Here is a 21,467-nt window from a genome sequence, read left to right as displayed (position 1 = left end):
ATTAAAGGTAAGACTTTTAAAACATGAGCTTAGAACCATTCATGGACTGGAGACAATGCCGGTTGTGAACTTAAAGGCAAGTACATTGTAAAGCAGGGTGCACTTAAAGTGCACCCTGTATGTGGCCCACATTCTTAAAGATAAAGCAACATTATAGTCTATTAAATGAAACACAATACGTTCCTATGCCTTGCATTCTGAACTCACGTATTTTAAGCTGCCTTCATATACGATAATGAAGAAAACGGAGGATTGTTGAAATAAAATACTTGACTATGGTCATTCAAATTAGTAAAGCTGGGAAGCCATGATTAATTCCCATGTTTTTGGTTCCAATTTGTACAGTGAGCCACTATATGGGTATCTATTTGTCTCTCATTTTTAGCTCAAGCATTTGCTTTGCTTTTAACTCTATGCATAATATCCACAGTGCTTGTCAAGCACTGGAGAGGCAGGTGTGCCATGCCAGATATGTCATGCCAACTCACGTGTCCCAGTTTGTATTGAAAGGAAACAGTTAAATTGTCTGTTAGCATTAATGCTAATTTTGTCTCTACCATTACCTTAGAATGCATGAGGAATTGATGCAGAACGCCAGTGGCATAGTCAGTGTAGCATGGGCCCTAATGCAAGGCAGACAAAGGATGCCTTGGCCATTCTTTGAATGGTAAAATACAGTCGGAATCAGCTTTCAGTGGGCCCCTCAGGCCTCTAGTCTACAGTGTCACTGCGCCTGCTGCACCAATCGAAGCTATGCATCTGCATAGCACTAAATGTAGCATTTTCTTTTGGAGGCACCAGCTCACTGTATTCATGCACTGTACATGGGCTGATGCTAGTACCAGGGATCTAGCTACCGTTTGTGCAGTGGATGCAGTGGTGCAAACGAACCGAGTAATTGCGGCTAAATTACGCACAATTATACAAGAAGCATAACCAATAACCATGCATTTAGAGCTATATCCTTGGCGCAAAAATTCACCCTTGAACCAAAATGGACCTGAAGATGGAATTTGTGCTATGAAATGGCACTAAAAGCTATAGAACATGAATAGCAGTGTGAGCAGCCACTCAGCCCACTAAATGCGCTAAGATAGGATTTTCCTCCCACCTTACTCTCAGCATCTAGCTCTATTTAGTCTTGGCACACAATGCACCCCCTTGTCCAAAATGGACAGGAGGATGCATGTTGTGCTTAGGCAATAGCGGTAAGTCAACAGAACACGAAGAGTAGAGTGAGCAGCCACTTGCGCTTGCTAAATTAGTTATTGATGTACTCATTTTTCCCTAAATTGCTCTTTATTACTCATGCAGGAGTAATTATCAGTAATTCCACAATACGATCGGAATTACTGAAATTACTTTGATTACTATGACATGATTAAGTGGAGAAGTGTGGCTCACTGCTTAGAGCGGCAGACCTTGATGCAGAACGCTGGCCAGGGACCAGGGTTCGATTCCCGCCTCGGCGGGATCGGGCTTAAATTCCTCTGACCGGATATTCTCGCCTCAGTGCCGATTCTAAGCATGGGTCCCACGCTGCAACTCTGGGCAATAGCTTGCTTAGTCTCCACAAAGGCCCCCTGATACACAAGGGATGCCTGGTTTCACCATGGGATGCCCAGGAGAGGACACCCCACAAGGAAAAGCCAGGAGGGGTTCCCTTGTGGTAGGAGTACAAGCGCCGGGATGCTTCCGGGTCACTGTTCGCGCTATACAAATACGCCACATTTACATTTACATTTAACATATTGCCCAGGCTTAATAAACTGCAGTGTTTTGCTATCCCACCTAGGGCATTATTACCATAAAGGCACACTTTTCCTGTTTGCACCAAGGCGCATCTTCAAACAGGCATGCTATGCACAAACAGGGAAAGTGCACCCTATTATATTGAATTCGCTGCTCTCAGGGCAGCCGCAAGCTCAGGTTGCCCTGGGGACAGCGTATTCAAATGAAATACGGAGCGGCTGCTTCAACCTGCCTGCACTTTCAAGCAGGATTAGAGATCCCTTTGCAGGTGGGTGCAGTGAGTGACTGCACCCGCCTGCAAGGGGATGTCTGGGGGTACTATTCTCAGGGGGCTCACTGAAAGTGGGCCACCTTTTTGTTGCACACTTTTAGTGCACCTCCTGACAGCTTTTTAGCCTTGGCGTCTGCGCTTATAATATGGTGCAGATGCAGAGGCAACAAGATTCCCTTATTTGCATAGGCCCTCTTGAGAGAGCGCTGGAGCAACATGTGCACCAACGCTCTTAGTATTACTGAAAGGGCTGCACATGCGTCTGCGGTAGCACAAAGTGAGTGCGCATACCCGTTGCACCCCCGGGGCACTTTCTGTTATACAGCACCAGGTCCTTCCAAAAATTTGTATAACACGAGCTACATGTCATGGTGGTTTGTGTTTTCTGGCAAAGAAGTGGATCCGCTCAGGACATCACAAAGACAACATCATCATTATTACAAGCCACTGCAACTCCACTGCTTGAGCAGGAGTGAGCCCCTCACCTACTTCTTCTAGGTTCATACAGGCTTCCCATTTATCTAAAATATCGTTTTTTTAATTTGTTTTATTTAACAGTAATGATATAATTTTGTGTGTATGATTTTAAAATCACTGTACAGTACATACAGTAGTAAATTAATGTGTTTTGGAAATACACACCACACAAATAGGCGCATCCATCAAAAGAAAAACGGGTCACAAACGGGCAGATTTAATTTGTTTTATTTAACAGTAATGACATAATTTTGTGTGTATGATTTTAAAATCACTGTACAGTACATACAGTAGTAAATTAATGTGTTTTGGAAATACACACCACACAAATAGGCGCATCCATCAAAAGAAAAACGGGTCACAAACGGGCAGATTCTCAGAATCTGTCCCTTTGCGACCGGTATTTTTGTATTTGGGATGCATCATCCCAAATGCAAAAATCGCTATTTAGGTAATCTCTAAATTGCGATTACTTAAATTGCGATTGTATTTAAGGAATTGCAAATTGAGATTCATTAAATGCAATCCTCACCTACTTCTTCTAGGTTCATACAGGCTTCCCATTTATCTAAAATATCGTTTTTTTTAATTTGTTTTATTTAACAGTAATGATAAAATTTTGTGTGTATGATTTTAAAATCACTGTACAGTACATACAGTAGTAAATTAATGTGTTTTGGAAATACACACCACACAAATAGGCGTATCCATCAAAAGAAAAACGGGTCACAAACGGGAAGATTCTCAGAATCTGTCCCTTTGCGACCGGTATTTTTGCATTTGGGATCCATCATCCCAAATGCAAAAATCGCTATTTAGGTAATCTCTAAATTGCGATTACTTAAATTGCGATTGCATTTAAGGAATTGCAAATTGAGATTCATTAAATGCAATGCATTAAAATAAAAAAATCAGCGATTTCGCTAATAGGGGGCGCAAATTACCATGAAATTGAACTTGATGGTAATTTGCAAAAACATTGACACATGCCCTTTTGTGCATTTTTCAAAAGTTTCATGTTGCATAAACACACATGCCTTTAGGGCATGTGTGTGCGCAACATATGTGCACAGATCAATTTCAGGGGGTGCAACAGGGTGTCCTTTTGACACCCTTGCACCCTGAAATTACATGCGCAATTTGCGAGAACCTTTTGATACTTGCAAATTGCGCATGCAATTTCCCATTCATTCCTATGGGCCTGTAGGCCCATAGGAATGAATGGGAAGCCATTCCTTATTTGCGACTCGCAATTTGCGAGTCGCAAATAAGGAATCTGTAGGAATCGCTATTTTTTTAAAGATTCCTATATGCGTAGGCTTTTGCGAGTCTTTAATTGCGATTCCTTAATTATCTCAATTAAGGACTCGTAAAATCCTACCTTGATGCATGTGCCTGAAAGAGTTAGAAACATCCCAGCCCGTTATCAATTATCAATTATACTTTAGCCTACGTAAAGTTCACGCTTGTCCAGGATGGGGAGAGAATACTGTTACAAAAAGAAGGGTCCAATCTGTGCTGCATTTCAAACGAGAGCTTAATACTAGCAGTCTGCAAGCTTGTGACCTGCAAGCCCCCGATGTCTGCAGAGGATGATTAACCTTCTGATCACCTTACACATTTGCTAAGGAACATGCAAAACAGTCTATGTGTGTAATTTTACCTGAGGGTTGCCAAATGTTTTGGTTTAGTAACTCCAAGCACTTTTTCTTTAGAATACTGCACAGTGCATTTGTTTGCTCATTCGGTTTTGACTCGCCATAGGAACAACTCTGGTTCCCACAGCACCGCATCTCTCCTGTCACTCCATAACCAGCCCATTTAAAAGAAAATACACTGAGGTGCATGGGTACTTTACGTATTATTTAATTGTGGCCTTACCAGAGTAGATTAGTACCGACAAATGTTCTGTATTCGTAGTTTGTGCATACTGTGAACTGAGTAACTCCAAATGTCTTATTGCGTAGAAATTGTGGGTGGGTGATTATTATGGGAAGTGACTGAGATCTCTGCAGTTGAGGCAGAATGCTGTACCAATTTCTCTCAGTGCCTGTCAGTGGCTCCTAAAGGCATTCCAGCTACATTCACCTCCAATCTTTGGCCTCTCTACCGCCCACAGAGAGCGATAATTACATCTATCCAAACTGTAACTGTGGGGATATGCCTAGAGGATTTACATAACTTTCAACATAACACATCGCCAAAGGGAAAGAAATTGCAGTGCTTCCAGCAGGTAAGTTGGTAGGTGATGTGTGTGGGGTGGATGTTGAAGTAGAGGAGATTAAAGGAAGTATGTTCTACAGAGTGTGAAAAAAGAGATGATGTGTGACTTATGCATATGGAGGATTCCAGAAAGATGTGGTTAGAAAAGGGATATGTGCCTAACAAAGTGAAAGACTACAAAGAAAACTGGATTTCGAGTTCGCGCTAGCCACTAGCCACTGGAGGGAGCCAGAGGGTCGCAGTTGCCAGACCGCCAGTACACTGAACGCCGAGTAGTGAGCAGGAAGCAGGGAGCAGTAAGCGGGTCGAGCTGCAGCTGAGAGCGATCGATTGCAGAAAAGATCACAGAAACGCGCCACCAGCGCTACTGGCTACCGGCCCACCGGATTACTGACCCATGAGCCGTGGCTGTGTTGCTTTTGTTTGCCCGCGGCCGCTGAGTGGGCGTGGGCGCGGGCCCCACCGGCTCACCGCCAGCGGGCTCACAGCCAGTTAAAGCCCGCCTGCCTTTGATGGGAAGCCCACAGTAGTCCACGGAAGCTGTGGAAGCCTCCAGCGCCTGGTGTCCATCCGGTTCTTACCCGGGATGATCAGTGGTGAACAGCAGTTTGCAGCGGAAAGAGGGCTGGAAGGCAGCTGGTACAAACACCAGTGAGCCCCGAGGCAGTGTATCTGTGGAAACAGTGCAGAGCAGTTACAGAGTCCACGGAACCGCGAAATCGGCTCTGAGCTGCTTGGAGCAGTTAGCCGAGCCATCCCCTTCACATATGTGTTTGGCCCCTCATGCTTTCTCCTGCTGAGAGGCGGAAGGGCTCCAAAAGGAGATAGCAAACTACTACGAACTATAAAGAGGTCAGAGAAACCTTTTGGGTGACAGGAGCCTGGGTGCTTAAGTTTCCGCAGAACTAAGTACCATAAAAGCAAATATAAGGAGCATCATCTTTGGAAGGTCCACCTAATTATCAAAGAGGCGCACATCGTAGCCCACGCCATCTATATCTACCAAATTGCCCGCCCACCAAAACCGTCATCACCCCAGCCACCTCATCCACCATCCACCAAAACGGCTAACTTCCTGACGGCAGCTGCCCAAACTAGGTCACAGTCACACTGCCACGCACTTGGTCACATATGAACAGCTTTCCAGCGATAGTCGGTGGACAGGTGTCCTGAAGAGCAGACAGGCTTGGAGGTAAGCCGTGGCTTAAGCCGTGGTGTGTTGATCGGTGGGGGTGTTGGCTTGGGGGAATAAGGGGGAAAAGGTCTCCGCGAAATGAATATAGGGAGCAGGGCGAAGGGATAAGAGACAAGGGAAAAAGGTTTATGAAATAGGTCTCTGTGATTGGCAAAAGAGCCACAGCAGCACGGGCATGTGAAGTGGAGTGGAAAGGGGATCAGGGGCTGTGTGATTCCCCATAGCGCCGGCGAGTCAGAGCAAGTAAACATCAAAGTTATAAATTACCCAAACATCAGGAGGTACCAGAAAGTCATCTTCAGAGATACGTAAGAAAATCTGCATTTTCCTTGATAGACTCCCAGACCATCTAAAACGTTAAAGCTAGTTAAAATACTGCTAATTTAGGAAGGAAATTTCATAACACATATAAGTTTAGATCCCAGGATTTTCAAGCCAGCCGATTAGTACAAAAACACTTTTGAGTAATTGTAAAAAGACCATGAGGTCAGGAAAAATTCGACAGGCACCAACATACAAACATAAGAAAAGAGCTGCTACAAAAGACCAAAGCAAGCAAGCAAACAAAAATAAAACACAGGAGACCACCGGAACGGAATTAAAGAGCCTGATCCCAGTCCCCACTTCGGAACTTTTCAAGTTTGGGGAGAAAAACCCAAGACACAAATTTCATTTTCTAAAAAATCAAATGGCGGCTTTTTATGCAGGAACAGAAGAAGAAAAAAGCCTACAAAGCCCATTAAAACCAATAAACTCAAATACATCAAGTAAATGGGAAGGAAATGGTCCAGTACAACGAGAAAATCAGCCAATACTTAAAACAAGTAATGAATTGGAAGGTAGCAAGGACACTCTGCCCCGAGAAAAAGCAAGGATTAAAAACTGGTTGTTAAAAACAACAGCTCAGATCCACGTACTGAACTGCCAACTTATGTCCACACCGGACAAGAGAATCGTTGAAGAAAATGGAAATAGCCTAACTTTAAATAATGATCAAAGCCTAATGAGATGTCAAGTGAACCCCCAAGGGATTACACAAAAGATAAACTGGTCTAGATCATTCTCAATATTTGAGGATGAAGAACTGCTGAAGATGCTGGAGGTAAACGTTCAAAAAATAGAGGAACCAGGGGGGAAAAGTCAAGTGGAAAACGCTGAAACAGAGCACTCAATAATAATAGAAAAGGGAGAAATACGGGGAATTACCTCAACACCTAAAAGATCAAAAACCAGTTCAATCAGTAGGAAGGTCTATAAACCTGAAAAAAGTGGCCTACAAGATGGAAACACAAAAAAGCACTCAGCGACAACTATTTCCTCCGCCAGTGGCTTCGAGTCCATGGCAGGGGCCCCGACGTATCCAACAATAACACAGACGGCCCCGTGGAGTGATCTATTATTAAAAAGTTTACAGCAAGCAATCAATATCTTAAATCTCCAATCTAACAAACTGGACGTCCAGGTGGATCAAATGAATATAATCACAATGCATATAGCAGAATTAAACACCAAATTGGAAACAATTTCAGACCACATTGCAAGAGAAACTATAAAGGAAACACTAAAACAGGGTATAGCAAAGGCACCAAACTGTGACTGCGGGAAAATAATAGACAAACTGGCTACCTTACCAGCAATCCTGTCAGAAATCTTACAAGTGATACGCACAACAAGGTCTCATGGAGAAATGTCTTTCCAAGAAATAAAGACCGAAACTTCTTCTAAGACAAAAAAGCAGCAAGGCAAATGTCTATCCCCTGAGGGAGAAATGTCATGTGAAGAAAGGGGAAAAAATGAAAAAGGTCAAGAAGAAACTAATACACATTTGTCTGCAGTTAAAACTGAAATCCAATCCGAAAGAAAATGTAAACGAGCACGGAAAGCCAGGAAGAATGTTTCCAAAACCAAAAAAGAAAGTCAAAATTACCCCATACTCGCACGAAGAAGGATTTCGAGTTCAATAGATCAGAGAGAAGAATCAGATATAACAGAAGCTATAAACCGTGAGGTAGATACAGAAGAAAACACTGATCTGTTCAAAAACACAAAGAAAGCAGAGACGACGCTTTCCCCCCAACGAACTCCTAAAGATGATAGAATCACAAAATTAAACCCTCTAAATCAAATAAAAAGAATAGTGGACGATACAGCAAAAACACAAGGAGGATCAGGAAACAAACAACAAAAACCACAAGTTATAATGCAAACAAAAGATAAATCACAAGAACCTAAAGTGCGAGATAATTCAAACTTGATTAAAGGGGAATGTGATGGAAGCAAATCAAATCAATCTGGCAAAGTAATTAATCTCAAAACCCAAACAGAGCAATTAGAGCAATCAATGAGTATGAACACCAAACTAACAATCACGGTAGGAAACTACGAAGGAATATATAATGCCCCTCAGAAGGAAACGCAAAGGAATTTTGAGAGTCGGATTACAACGTATAGGCCAGTTGAACCAGCATCATGGTCCCAAAGAGAAGCAGTGCCATCATTCAGATCCAATTTAGTCAAAATAGCCAGTCCTAATCTCCCAAGGCAAGACACTCACCGAGATCAAATAGAGGAAAGAAGTGAACTTAGCCGGACTCAGACAACCCAAACGGTTACCTTAGAGACAGGCCGTAAATTACTATTCAGGCCAGAATACCAAACAAAAGGTAAAATGGACACGTTGAAGCGGGGGAATATACTAAGGCTATTCAAGGAGATTCCGAAATTAAGGGATATAACAACTAAAGACCTCATAGCAGTAGAGCTTGTTCGAACAAACAAGGACCCTGACTGTGAAATTAGTTGCACCACATGGGTCTCAAAGGAGACAACGGACCTTATTTTCTCTACAAGATCTGACTTCGAGGCTTGGGGCATAACGCTTGAATATCCCACCCCAATAAAGTATCTATACCCACTATTAAACAGCATGGCACCCCTAGTAACAAATATTAAATTAATATCATCGTCTGTTTTAAGAGGAGCAAACAATGAGTCAATTACGCAACAAATAAGGAGGGAAGCCGTGATTTCCAGCAAAAAAACGGGTCCGCAAAATCGTCGTCCAGATGTAGATAAGGACTCGTCTTGGATTGCACAGGTATTGAATGCGCATCGATCCTGATGGAAACAGTTCGGAAAGAACAAGACAAGAAAGATACATTGAGGACCAAATGAAAGTGGAAAGGAAAATAAGAATTTGCTCATGGAATGTCCACGGTTTCAAAGAAATGGAACAAGATTGTGAAACAATTGCCTTCCTGGGCTCTTTCGACATAATTCTGTTGCAAGAAACATGGAACGTTACCCCCAGACAAATCATAGGATACGAGGAACACCACGTGATGGTGGAAAAAATAGCAAAATACGGCCACCCTAGGGGGGGCTTGTCAACATTTATAACAAACAACTTTAGTTGGAAGTCAGAGATAATAGACTTAGAGGTAAATTGGATACAAATTATAAAGCTAGAAAACAATCAATCAATATCAGAGGTCGGGTGGAAGTTGCTGATTTTAAATGTTTACATTCACCCAGAGAAGACCACAAAAATCAAGAAACTGCTAGAACTGATAAATTTAATAAAAACATTACAAATAACACACCAATACTATGGGATGCTGATCACAGGTGACTTCAACATTAACTTGCTAAGAGTAAAGAGTAACAAATGCAAAATCCAAGCAACATGGAATGACCTAGAATCGCTGGGAATAATGACGCTAAATGGAAACACAAAGGGTGATTGTTAGACTTGGCACCTTGGCGTGAGTCTCCCTTCCACTTTTTGCTGATGTGCCTCCGATGTTTTGCTGGTTTTCCGATACTCAGGGCACTGCGCCACGGCTGATCCGTGCCGCAGTGCAAGTGCTCCCTACTGTAAATTGTATATACGATTGGTATCCATGATTGGTGCATTGGATTTACTGTTAGTCCCTAGTAAAGCGCACGAGAGAGTGCCGGGGCTTGTAGAGGCCAATACTGCTGGTGGGCCTGCAGCGCTGGTTGCGCCACCCACCGAAGCAGCCGTAAAGATGTGTCTGGGAACTGCGACCGCAGAACCCGCGTGCGGTCTCGTACGGTCACGCTAGCTGGGCAAGTGTCCCCACTTGCCAGCACCGACCCTTCCCTTGACTACATATTAGTCACCCCTATGGTAGGCCTACGGGCAGGGTGCGTTGTAGGTGCAAGGTAGGACAAGCCCTGATGTGCGTGGCATGTCCTAGTAGTGACTTACAATGAAGACCGTATTTCACTACTGAAGGCTACCTGCTCCATTAGGCCAGACTGAGCTGCGAGGGTTATTACACCCTATAATCCCCGCAGGCTCAAGGAGCATGGTAGTGAGTCATGTTTAGTATGCCTGAACTCAGGATAAGGAGATATTTCTTGTAGTCAAGTTTATTTCAGTATCCTGGGTTTGCAAATGCTACTTTTAGAAAGTTAGCATTTGCTTGCTTAACCATTTCAGCCGCCTCTGCTGATGTGTATCTGACTGTCTGGGATGTGTGAGGGACAGGGCTGGAGGGATGACAGGTGGTGAATGCGCAGATTACACCTTAGTGGGAGGTAGGAGTGCCTCTTGACTCGAGCTGTCACTGTGCTCGACCTCCACAATGCTGGCTCCACCCTCCTGGGGAGCGGCGGATGACTCTGCCGGCACCTGGCCCAGGAAGGGCGAAGCCCCCATCAACAAGGTACTCTGGCCACTCCTGTCCGGACAATGCTGGCTCCACCTCCTGTGGGGCGTCTGATGCGCCTGCCCCTCACACTGAAAGCAGAAGCCGGAGTACACCCGCGGGGGTACTCCAGAACTGAGAGTGGCTATGCAAAGGCCCCCCTGGCCTGCGAGAACAAAAGAATTGGCCTATAAAAGACGGAGCCCTGCTCCTTGAAAATTAGATCCGGTTTGGGCCACAGAAAGACTCTGCCCTACGAGAAGGACCGTGAGAGACAAGGAAGGGTGCTGACTCTTGCCTGTGTCTGGTGCCTTGCTGCCGAAGGAGAGGAAGACAATAAGACTACGAAAAGACTATTGTGCTACTTGTGCCAAACTCTGCAAAGAGATCTCCAAGGGCTTGCAACTGAACTTGCCCCCTGACCAGCGTCCCAGGACCAGTGGACGCTACCCCCTTGGAAAAGCGACTGCGGGTGCTGACCATCGCCGCAGCACTGACGGAGGAATCTCCTCTTAGGCATCGACATCCTCCCGACCACCGTGACCGGGGCCCAAAGCAACAGCAGAAGCAAAGTGAGGACCAGCCGCCGCTGGCCCGAACACCGTGACCGCAACTGCACCGGGAGCCCAAGAGCAAAGCAAAGGAGGACCCGTCCGGTCCGAGCTATCGAGGTGACTGCATAGCGAGCAGTCACTCACCTGCAAGGACGGACAGTTGCCCTACGAGAATCCGCAAGGTCGGTAAGCCTGCCTGACAGCCCAGCTGTGAGCCCACAGCTGCACCGACATTTGGCTGGGTACGTCCTGCACTTGGGGACCGTACTGCCACTTGTCACAACCGCACAGCCGCCGCCTCCAGGGTCGGAGCGGACGACGAGGAAAGGACCCTGCCTCCACAGAACACCGCTCCCCCGGACGACCAGTGACCTGCTCGGCCGAAGAGCCGCAACGATCAGCGACCCCGGGAAGGCAACGCGACGTGGGACAGATCCCTTGGAAGCCGCCGGCTCCACAAGAACTCTGATTAACACCGGCCTACGGGCCTCAAGAGAACTTCCGTAAGAACTGTGGTAACCTGAATTACGTAACTTGCAACCGTCTTCATAAAGTTATTGACTGTATTCACAAGCCTGCTTAAAATCTATATAAAGATATATATTTTTACAAGAATACAGTCTGGTCTCGTTGTGTGGTGGGTTGGTTGTAAAGGTGTACTATTGCAAGTGTTTAACCCTATGTGCCCCAGAGATTAGCCTACGACTGCTTAAGCCACACTACCTAGAGGGTAAGCAGAGGTTGTCTGGAAGGTAACCCTCAGCCCTGACGAGGAAGAGAGAGTCCCTGCTTGTCGCTAGTGTTGCACTGCGCCAACTAGAGCCTCCCCCTTCCTACATTGGTGGCAGCGGTGAGGATTTCGAATTTACACTTGCGATAGTTATACCTGAGCTTCTGACCACTACACAAGGATTACGGTACAGTTACTAAACCACAGACTTTGCTTTTTGAAAGAAGATTCCGAGTGCAGAAACCATGCCGGGCACAAAGAGCCTAGATGGAGCGGAGTCCACGACCTCCGAGGTGTTGGAGGTGGAGTGGGACCCCACCAAAGTGGATAAATATTCCAGGGACGAACTGAAATTCTTTTGCAAGAAACTCAAGGTCCCGCACGCTGGCTGCAAAAACAAGACCCAGCTCTCCAAGGCCCTGAAAGCCTGGATCGAGTCCCGGAAAACCCCGGAGGAGCAAGACGTCCTCGCCGAGCAGAACGCAACGGAGGAGCAGAATGCGCTTGGGGATCTGATCGATCTGGAAAGGCAAGACAGCGAGCACAGCTTGGGTAAAGGCCTGTCGCCAGAGGAGCTGGCGGACAGGAAGGAAACCCGGAATCACGAAAGAAAGTTGGCAGAATTGAAAATCCAGCTGGAGCTGGAAACCAAAAGAATGGCGCTGGAAGAGCGAAAGCACCAGATGGATTATGAAATCAAGATGAGGGAGATAAGTCTCAAGGAGAGAGACTTGGATCGGCCTCCCTCTGGTGGCAGCACATCGCCAGTGCAGGTAGAGTCAAGAGTGCACATCCCGAAGGACGTAGTTAAGGAGTTCTTTAAGGGGGATGACATAGGACAGTGGTTTAGGGCATACGAGGTAGCCATGTCCTCCCACCGGGTCCCTGACAAGGATTGGGGAGCGGGGTTGTGGGGAAGGTTCCTTAGCGAAGGGAGAGATACCTTGCTAGATTTGCCCGTTGAGAATCAGAGATCCTATGCCCACATGAAAGAAGCTTTATTAAACAGGTACGGGCTTACCCCTGAAATGTATAGACAGAAGTTTAGGGGATGTACTAAGCGGCCTGGGAATACGTATGTGGAGTATGTGACTTACTTTTGCAGAGCACTGGATGGTTGGGTGAAAGGTAACAAAGTGAATGATTTTCAAGGTCTCTTTGATTTAATTGCATGGGAGCACTTGTCTGATCACTGTTTTCCTGAGTTACGCCAACACCTGATCGATAGCAAGCTGTCCAACCCGAGGAAGCTTGCTGAGGAGGCGGACCGCTGGCTCAGCACCAGGGTCCACAAGGGTCCCGTGGGAGATTCCGCCAAGAGTGGGCAGGGTCCCCAGCAGAAGAGTGGGGGGGACAAAGGGGGAAAACAGAAAGGGTTCCAAAAAGGCCCCCAAAGTAGTTCCCAAGGGAATCCGCAGCAGGGTTCTCAGCCTCCCCCACCCCCGAAGCAGAATGGGGCCCCGACAGGTAAACCTGTTCCAAAGGGGCCCTTCAATTGTTTCAAATGTGGCGAGCCTGGGCACATATCCAGTGACCCCAAGTGTCGCCTATTTGGAAAACCTGCACCCACTGGTGCTCCGCCCCGACAAGTGACTAGCGTTCACCTGGGAGAAGAAATGATGGTCCCGGGGGGTGGAGATCCCGTTCACATGACCCTGGTCTCGCTAGGAGACAGTGAGATGATCCCGACGAACTACCTGCCCTCTAACACTAAGAAATATGGGCAGGTGGTGATCATCAATGGCAAGGAAGCTGAGGCTCTTAGAGACACAGGAGCCAGTGTGACTGCAGTGAGGCAGCACCTGGTGTCTCAAGAGCAGGTTGTACCCCATGCCTACTGTAGGGTTATCAATGCTGATAATTCTGAGAGCCAGTGTCCGATGGCTCAAGTTCCCTTCGAGTGGGGGGGGGGTCTCTGGTACTCTGCAGGTCTGTGTGAGAAAAACCATGCCTGTTGACTGTTTGCTAGGGAACGACTTGGAGCACTCCCCTTGGGAAAAGGTGGAGAAAGCGACTCACCTGCGGATGGTGGGCCTGCCTGACTGGGCGTGCGTGACCACCCGGTCGATGGCAGCCAGTAAGGGTGATCGAGAGGTCCTGGGGCCTGATGGCGAGGCCCAGGAACCGGCTTTAGGGAGAAGGCGCAAGGGGCGCGGGAAACCGGCCCCTGAAGTTCCTACGGTCCAGGAGGAGGCAGACCTTGAGGGGGATGCCCTGGAGCCTACAGGGGAACAGATCGCCGAACTGGGGGACCTGCCTGAGCTGACCCATTGGCAGCAAGAAGGAGGACCCTCCAGGGAGGAATTCTGCAGGGAGCAGAAAGAATGCCCTTCTCTCGTGGGTATGCGGCAGCAGGCTGCAGACCAGGCCAATGGTGTTCAGGCCAAAACACATTACGTGTACTGGGAGAACGACCTCCTGTATTCGGAGCCTAAGGCTGCTGAACCTGGGTCAGCCCGTGTGCTGGTGGTACCCCAGAAATTCAGAGCCTTCCTACTGGGGCTGGCTCATGATGTGCCTTTAGCAGGACATTTGGGGATGGACAAGACCTATGACAGGCTTGTCACCCACTTCTACTGGCCCCAAATGCATAAAAGCTCAGGCGCTTATTGCAGAACCTGTCCGACTTGCCAGGCAAGTGGGAAGACGGGAGGGAAGAACAAGGCTCCCCTCCAACCCTTCCCTGTGGTCGGTACGCCATTCCAGCGAGTGGGTATTGACATCGTTGGGCCTCTGGACCCCAAGACAGCCATGGGCAACAGGTTCATCCTGGTCTTGGTGGACCATGCCACCCGGTACCCTGAAGCCATCCCTCTGAGGACAGTGACGGCTCCCGTGGTGGGGCGTGCACTGATGGGAATTTTCTCACGAGTAGGATTCCCTCTAGAGGTGGTGAGCGACAGGGGGACCAATTTCATATCGAAATATATGAAGTCCCTTTGGCAGGAGTGTGGCGTAACGTACAAGTTCACCACACCCTACCATCCCCAAGGTAACGGGTTGGTTGAAAGATTCAACCGAACCCTCAAAGGCATGATAATGGGCCTGGAAGGTCCGATGAGGCGTAAGTGGGACGTCCTCTTGCCATGCCTGCTGTTTGCATATCGCGAGGTACCACAGAAGGCCCTAGGGTTCAGCCCCTTTGAACTGCTGTACGGTCACCCCGTGAGAGGACCACTGAGTTTGGTAAAGGAAGGCTGGGAGCAATCTCCCAGGAAACCTCCCCAGAATGTATATAGCTACATGCTGGCCTTCAGAAACCAGACCAGACGCTTCAGACAACTTGCCGAGGCAAATCTGGAAGCGAGCCAGGAAGAAATGAAGCGGTGGTACGATCAGAATGCCACTCTGGTCGAGCTTCAGCCTGGACAGGAGGTGTATGTCTTGGCCCCAGTGGAGCCCTGTGCCCTTCAAGATAAGTGGACAGGACCATTTGAGGTTGTGGAGCGCAAGAGCCCCGTGACATACTTGGTGGACATGAAGACGCCTAGGAACCCTTTACGGGTCCTACATGTCAACCGCCTCAAGCCCCACTTGCGAAGGTCCGAAGTGGGCATGTTGTTGGCAACCGATGACGGGATGGAGGAGGAGTCGGAGCCTCTTCCTGACCTCTTGGTGGCCTGTGAGAAGGATGGGTCAGTGGATGGAGTTAACCTCTCACCCTCCCTGACCGCCGAACAACAGGAGGACTGCCGCCAGTTGCTGGGACAGTTTCCAGACCTGTTCTCCCTGGTTCCGAGTGTCACAGATTGGTGCGTCCATGATGTGGACACTGGAGACAGCTTACCGGTGAAGCATAAGGCTTACAGGGTAACTGACAGGGTACGGGCCTGCATCAAGGAGGAGGTCTCCAAGATGCTTGCCCTCGGGGTGGTTGAGTCTTCCAGCAGTCCTTGGTCCAGCCCCGTGGTCTTGGTTCCGAAGGCTGCTGCGCCGGGAGCCACACCCGAACTCCGGTTCTGTGTGGACTACAGAGGACTCAATTCAGTCACGAAGACTGACGCGCACCCCATCCCCAGAGCTGACGAGCTCATTGATCGGCTAGGGGCTGCCCGGTTTCTCAGCACGTTTGATTTGACGTCTGGGTACTGGCAGATCGCCTTGACCGATGGGGCAAAGGAGAGGTCGGCATTCTCTACACCAGATGGGCATTTCCAGTTCCGGGTTATGCCATTTGGAATGAAGAATGCCCCTGCCACCTTCCAGAGATTGGTCAACCAGGTGTTGGCTGGACTGGACGAGTTCAGTGCCGCCTACCTGGATGACATCGCGGTGTTCAGCGGCACCTGGCCCGAACACCTGCGACACCTCTGGGAAGTGTTGATGGCCCTGCGCAGAGCAGGCCTCACAATCAAGGCAAGCAAGTGCCAGATTGGGCAGGGTTCAGTGGTGTACTTGGGACACCAAGTTGGGAGTGGCAAGGTAGCCCCCTTGCAGCCCAAAATCGAAACCATCCTGGCTTGGGAACCCCCCAAGACCCAGACTGCAGTGAGGGCCTTCCTGGGGCTCACTGGGTACTACAGGAGGTTTGTCAAGGGCTATGGCACGATCGTGACCCCCTTGACAGAGCTGACTTCGAAAAAGCAGCCCAGGAATGTGATTTGGACTGACACCTGTCAGAAAGCTTTCGACACCCTGAAGACTGCCATGTGCACGGCGCCCGTGCTCCTGGCCCCAGATTTCTCCAAGGAGTTCATTGTGCAAACAGACGCTTCAGAGCATGGTGTAGGGGCTGTTCTTTCACAGATGACTGAGGAGGGCTTTGACCAACCCGTAGCCTTCATAAGTCGGAGGTTACTTCCACGGGAAAGTAGGTGGAGTGCAATAGAGCGTGAAGCATTTGCTGTGGTCTGGGCGCTGAAGAAGCTAAGACCCTACTTGTTTGGGTCTCACTTCCGAGTTCAGACGGACCACAGGCCCCTCAGATGGTTGATGCGAATGAGGGGTGAGAACCCGAAACTGTTGAGGTGGTCCATTTCTCTACAGAGTATGGACTTTACGGTGGAACACCGCCCTGGCACCGATCACGCCAACGCTGACGGTCTGTCCAGATTTTTCCGCCTTAGTGATGTGGAACTCCCTGGGGAAGGGTAGTTCCCCCCACATTTCAGCTGGAGGGGACACCTGTTAGACCTGGCACCTTGGCGTGAGTCTCCCTTCCACTTTTTGCTGATGTGCCTCCGATGTTTTGCTGGTTTTCCGATACTCAGGGCACTGCGCCACGGCTGATCCGTGCCATAGTGCAAGTGCTCCCTACTGTAAATTGTATATACGATTGGTATCCATGATTGGTGCATTGGATTTACTGTTAGTCCCTAGTAAAGCGCACGAGAGAGTGCCGGGGCTTGTAGAGGCCAATACTGCTGGTGGGCCTGCAGCGCTGGTTGCGCCACCCACCGAAGCAGCCGTAAAGATGTGTCTGGGAACTGCGACCGCAGAACCCGCGTGCGGTCTCGTACGGTCACGCTAGCTGGGCAAGTGTCCCCACTTGCCAGCACCGACCCTTCCCTTGACTACATATTAGTCACCCCTATGGTAGGCCTACGGGCAAAGTGCGTTGTAGGTGCAAGGTAGGACAAGCCCTGATGTGCGTGGCATGTCCTAGTAGTGACTTACAACGAAGACCGTTTTTCACTACTGAAGGCTACCTGCTCCATTAGGCCAGACTGAGCTGCGAGGGTTATTACACCCTATAATCCCCGCAGGCTCAAGGAGCATGGTAGTGAGTCATGTTTAGTATGCCTGAACTCAGGATAAGGAGATATTTCTTGTAGTCAAGTTTATTTCAGTATCCTGGGTTTGCAAATGCTACTTTTAGAAAGTTAGCATTTGCTTGCTTAACCATTTCAGCCGCCTCTGCTGATGTGTATCTGACTGTCTGGGATGTGTGAGTGACAGGGCTGGAGGGATGACAGGTGGTGAATGCGCAGATTACACCTTAGTGGGAGGTAGGAGTGCCTCTTGACTCGAGCTGTCACTGTGCTCGACCTCCACAATGCTGGCTCCACCCTCCTGGGGAGCGGCGGATGACTCTGCCGGCACCTGGCCCAGGAAGGGCGAAGCCCACATCAACAAGGTACTCTGGCCACTCCTGTCCGGACAATGCTGGCTCCACCTCCTGTGGGGCGTCTGATGCGCCTGCCCCTCACACTGAAAGCAGAAGCCGGAGTACACCCGCGGGGGTACTCCAGAACTGAGAGTGGCTATGCAAAGGCCCCCCTGGCCTGCGAGAACAAAAGAATTGGCCTATAAAAGACGGAGCCCTGCTCCTTGAAAATTAGATCTGGTTTGGGCCACAGAAAGACTCTGCCCTACGAGAAGGACCGTGAGAGACAAGGAAGGGTGCTGACTCTTGCCTGTGTCTGGTGCCTTGCTGCCGAAGGAGAGGAAGACAATAAGACTACGAAAAGACTATTGTGCTACTTGTGCCAAACTCTGCAAAGAGATCTCCAAGGGCTTGCAACTGAACTTGCCCCCTGACCAGCGTCCCAGGACCAGTGGACGCTACCCCCTTGGAAAAGCGACTGCGGGTGCTGACCATCGCCGCAGCACTGACGGAGGAATCTCCTCTTAGGCATCGACATCCTCTCGACCACCGTGACCGGGGCCCAAAGCAACAGCAGAAGCAAAGTGAGGACCAGCCGCCGCTGGCCCGAACACCGTGACCGCAACTGCACCGGGAGCCCGAGAGCAAAGCAAAGGAGGACCCGTCCGGTCCGAGCTATCGAGGTGACTGCATAGCGAGCAGTCACTCACCTGCAAGGACGGACAGTTGCCCTACGAGAATCCGCAAGGTCGGTAAGCCTGCCCAACAGCCCAGCTGTGAGCCCACAGCTGCACCGACATTTGGCTGGGTACGTCCTGCACTTGGGGACCGTACTGCCACTTGTCACAACCGCACAGCCGCCGCCTCCAGGGTCGGAGCGGACGACGAGGAAAGGACCCTGCCTCCACAGAACACCGCTGCCCCGGACGACCAGTGACCTGCTCGGCCGAAGAGCCGCAACGATCAGCGACCCCGGGAAGGCAACGCGACGTGGGACAGATCCCTTGGAAGCCGCCGGCTCCACAAGAACTCTGATTAACACCGGCCTACGGGCCTCAAGAGAACTTCCGTAAGAACTGTGGTAACCTGAATTACGTAACTTGCAACCGTCTTCATAAAGTTATTGACTGTATTCACAAGCCTGCTTAAAATCTATATAAAGATATATATTTTTACAAGAATACAGTCTGGTCTCGTTGTGTGGTGGGTTGGTTGTAAAGGTGTACTATTGCAAGTGTTTAACCCTATGTGCCCCAGAGATTAGCCTACGACTGCTTAAGCCACACTACCTAGAGGGTAAGCAGAGGTTGTCTGGAAGGTAACCCTCAGCCCTGACGAGGAAGAGAGAGTCCCTGCTTGTCGCTAGTGTTGCACTGCGCCAACTAGAGCCTCCCCCTTCCTACAGTGATCAACCCGCAAATATCACTTACATGTCTGGAAACAAAAAATCCATAATAGACCATACATTGATTAGTAAAGAGTTCATACAGTTAATTAACCACTTCGGTATTATAACTCGACCTGAAAGTGACCATTTCCCGCAGGAAACTATACTGAATTTAAATCCCCAACAAAAAGCATGTATTGCATCGTTAGCCTCAATCCCGGAAGTCAACAATTTAAGGAAACTTAAATGGAGAGGTGTTATAACAAACGAGATAATGGAAACAGTGTATACGCAAGTAGAAAATATACAGACATCAGATCTTCACTCGCTTGCAAAAAATTGGGAAAATCTATATACACTCCTGCTAGAAAAATTTCCGGCAAAGTCAACAGTGAAACATGCATATGACGCCCATTAACCACCATGGTTTACCACAAACCTAAGAGTAAAAAAAAAGGTAATTGCCAAAAAATTAATACAACTGGCCGCTTTAAACTGACAGGGTGTGGTTATAAACAATAGCGAGTTACAGAAAATGCGAAAAGAATACAAAAAAGATTGTGGAAAGGCAAAAAGGTTATACACTGGGAAAATATGGGAAGACCTGTTAAGGACAAGTAAACTCCCAAACAGCAGCGAATTCTGGGGTATAATCAATAATTTATCAAAAGGATCTGGAGGGCAGCTAAATATAGGAATACGTGAAACCGCATGGCTGAAACACATAGACACCCTATACAACAACCATATGTGGCAATCCCTGTGCATAAAACCGAGAAAGGAAACAATCAAGGGAATGGACGTGGGGAATGAAGTAATAACACAAGGAACATACAAAAGGGAAAAAGAAATACCAAGTGAGATACCCACGGAGTCTTCCCCATTGACAACAGTGGAACAAACGACTCTGTTGATAAAAAAATTGAAAACCGATGGCGCAGCTGGGCCCAATGGGCTACCAAACGCCATATTTAATCGAGACCCCGACTTCTGGGCAAACTATCTTACCCCACTTTTCAACCAACTCTTCATTGATAAAAAGATACCAAGGTCCTGGTATGGTAACATCTTCCACCCGATTTTTAAAAACGGGAGCAGATTGGAACCAGGGAACTATAGGCTGATAGCCCTCATCGACGTAGAGGCAAAACTTTTTTCATCATGTATATTACGCCATCTACAGGAATGGATAAATAAAAACAATATAGTCCCGAAGTTCCAAACGGGTTTTAGAGAAGGCATGGGATGCATGACAAACCTCACCGTTTTGTCATTATTAATAGAAAAAGCAGAAAAAAAGAAGGTTGGACTGCTGGCTTGCTACATTGATTTAAAATCTGCATTTGACAGAGTGCCAAGAGACCGGTTATGGAAAAAGCTAAAAGCCTGGGGCCTCCCGCAGAAATTAATAGATATATTAATCACTTTATACAGTGAAACATGGGCCAAAATAAAACTTGGTGATGGGAGACGGTTATCAAAACAAACAAATATAAGAAACAGACTTAAACAGGGCTGTGTACTCTCGCCAAGCCTATTTAATATGTATCTAGCAGATTTAAACAGTTATCTACTACAGGCAAATGGGCACCCACCAAAACTGGCAAACGAAATAATCCAGTTTCTGCAATATGCAGATGACATTGTGGTTCTAAGCCACACACCCATAGGGCTACAAAGGGTCATAGACAAATTAACAGAGTTCCTTGACATAGTAGGTTTGGAACTTAACAACAAAAAACAAAGGTTGTGAGACTGGTGGGCCCGAGTAAGGGCTCTTTCAAATGGCATGCAAAGAATACCCAAATTGAAGAAACAACAACATACAAATATTTGGGCATCAAATTATGCAGAAACATGTCAATGGCAGAACAAAAAAGAGATATCTCATCAAAAGCACAATCACTGACCTTCGCCTATAAATTACTCCAAAAGAAACTTCAATGCCCCTCATACGGCCATCTTCTAAAGGTTATGGCAGCTCAACTGTTACCCACTTTGTCTTATGGGTTAGAAATATGGCACGGGAAAGAAATCGACATCCTAAATAAATTACAGATTAGAGTATATAAATCCGTATTTAATCTTTTTAATGGATCGTCTCCTGCACAAATACGCCTGGAATTTGGATTACAAAACCAAGTCTTCCAGAGGAA

The sequence above is a fragment of the Lissotriton vulgaris genome, chromosome 3_1, assembly GCF_964263255.1.
Source record: "Lissotriton vulgaris chromosome 3_1, aLisVul1.2, whole genome shotgun sequence".
In the NCBI taxonomy this organism is placed as follows: domain Eukaryota; kingdom Metazoa; phylum Chordata; class Amphibia; order Caudata; family Salamandridae; genus Lissotriton; species Lissotriton vulgaris.
The sequence above is the reverse complement of the archived record's forward strand: the minus strand, read 5'-3'. Positions refer to the sequence as shown.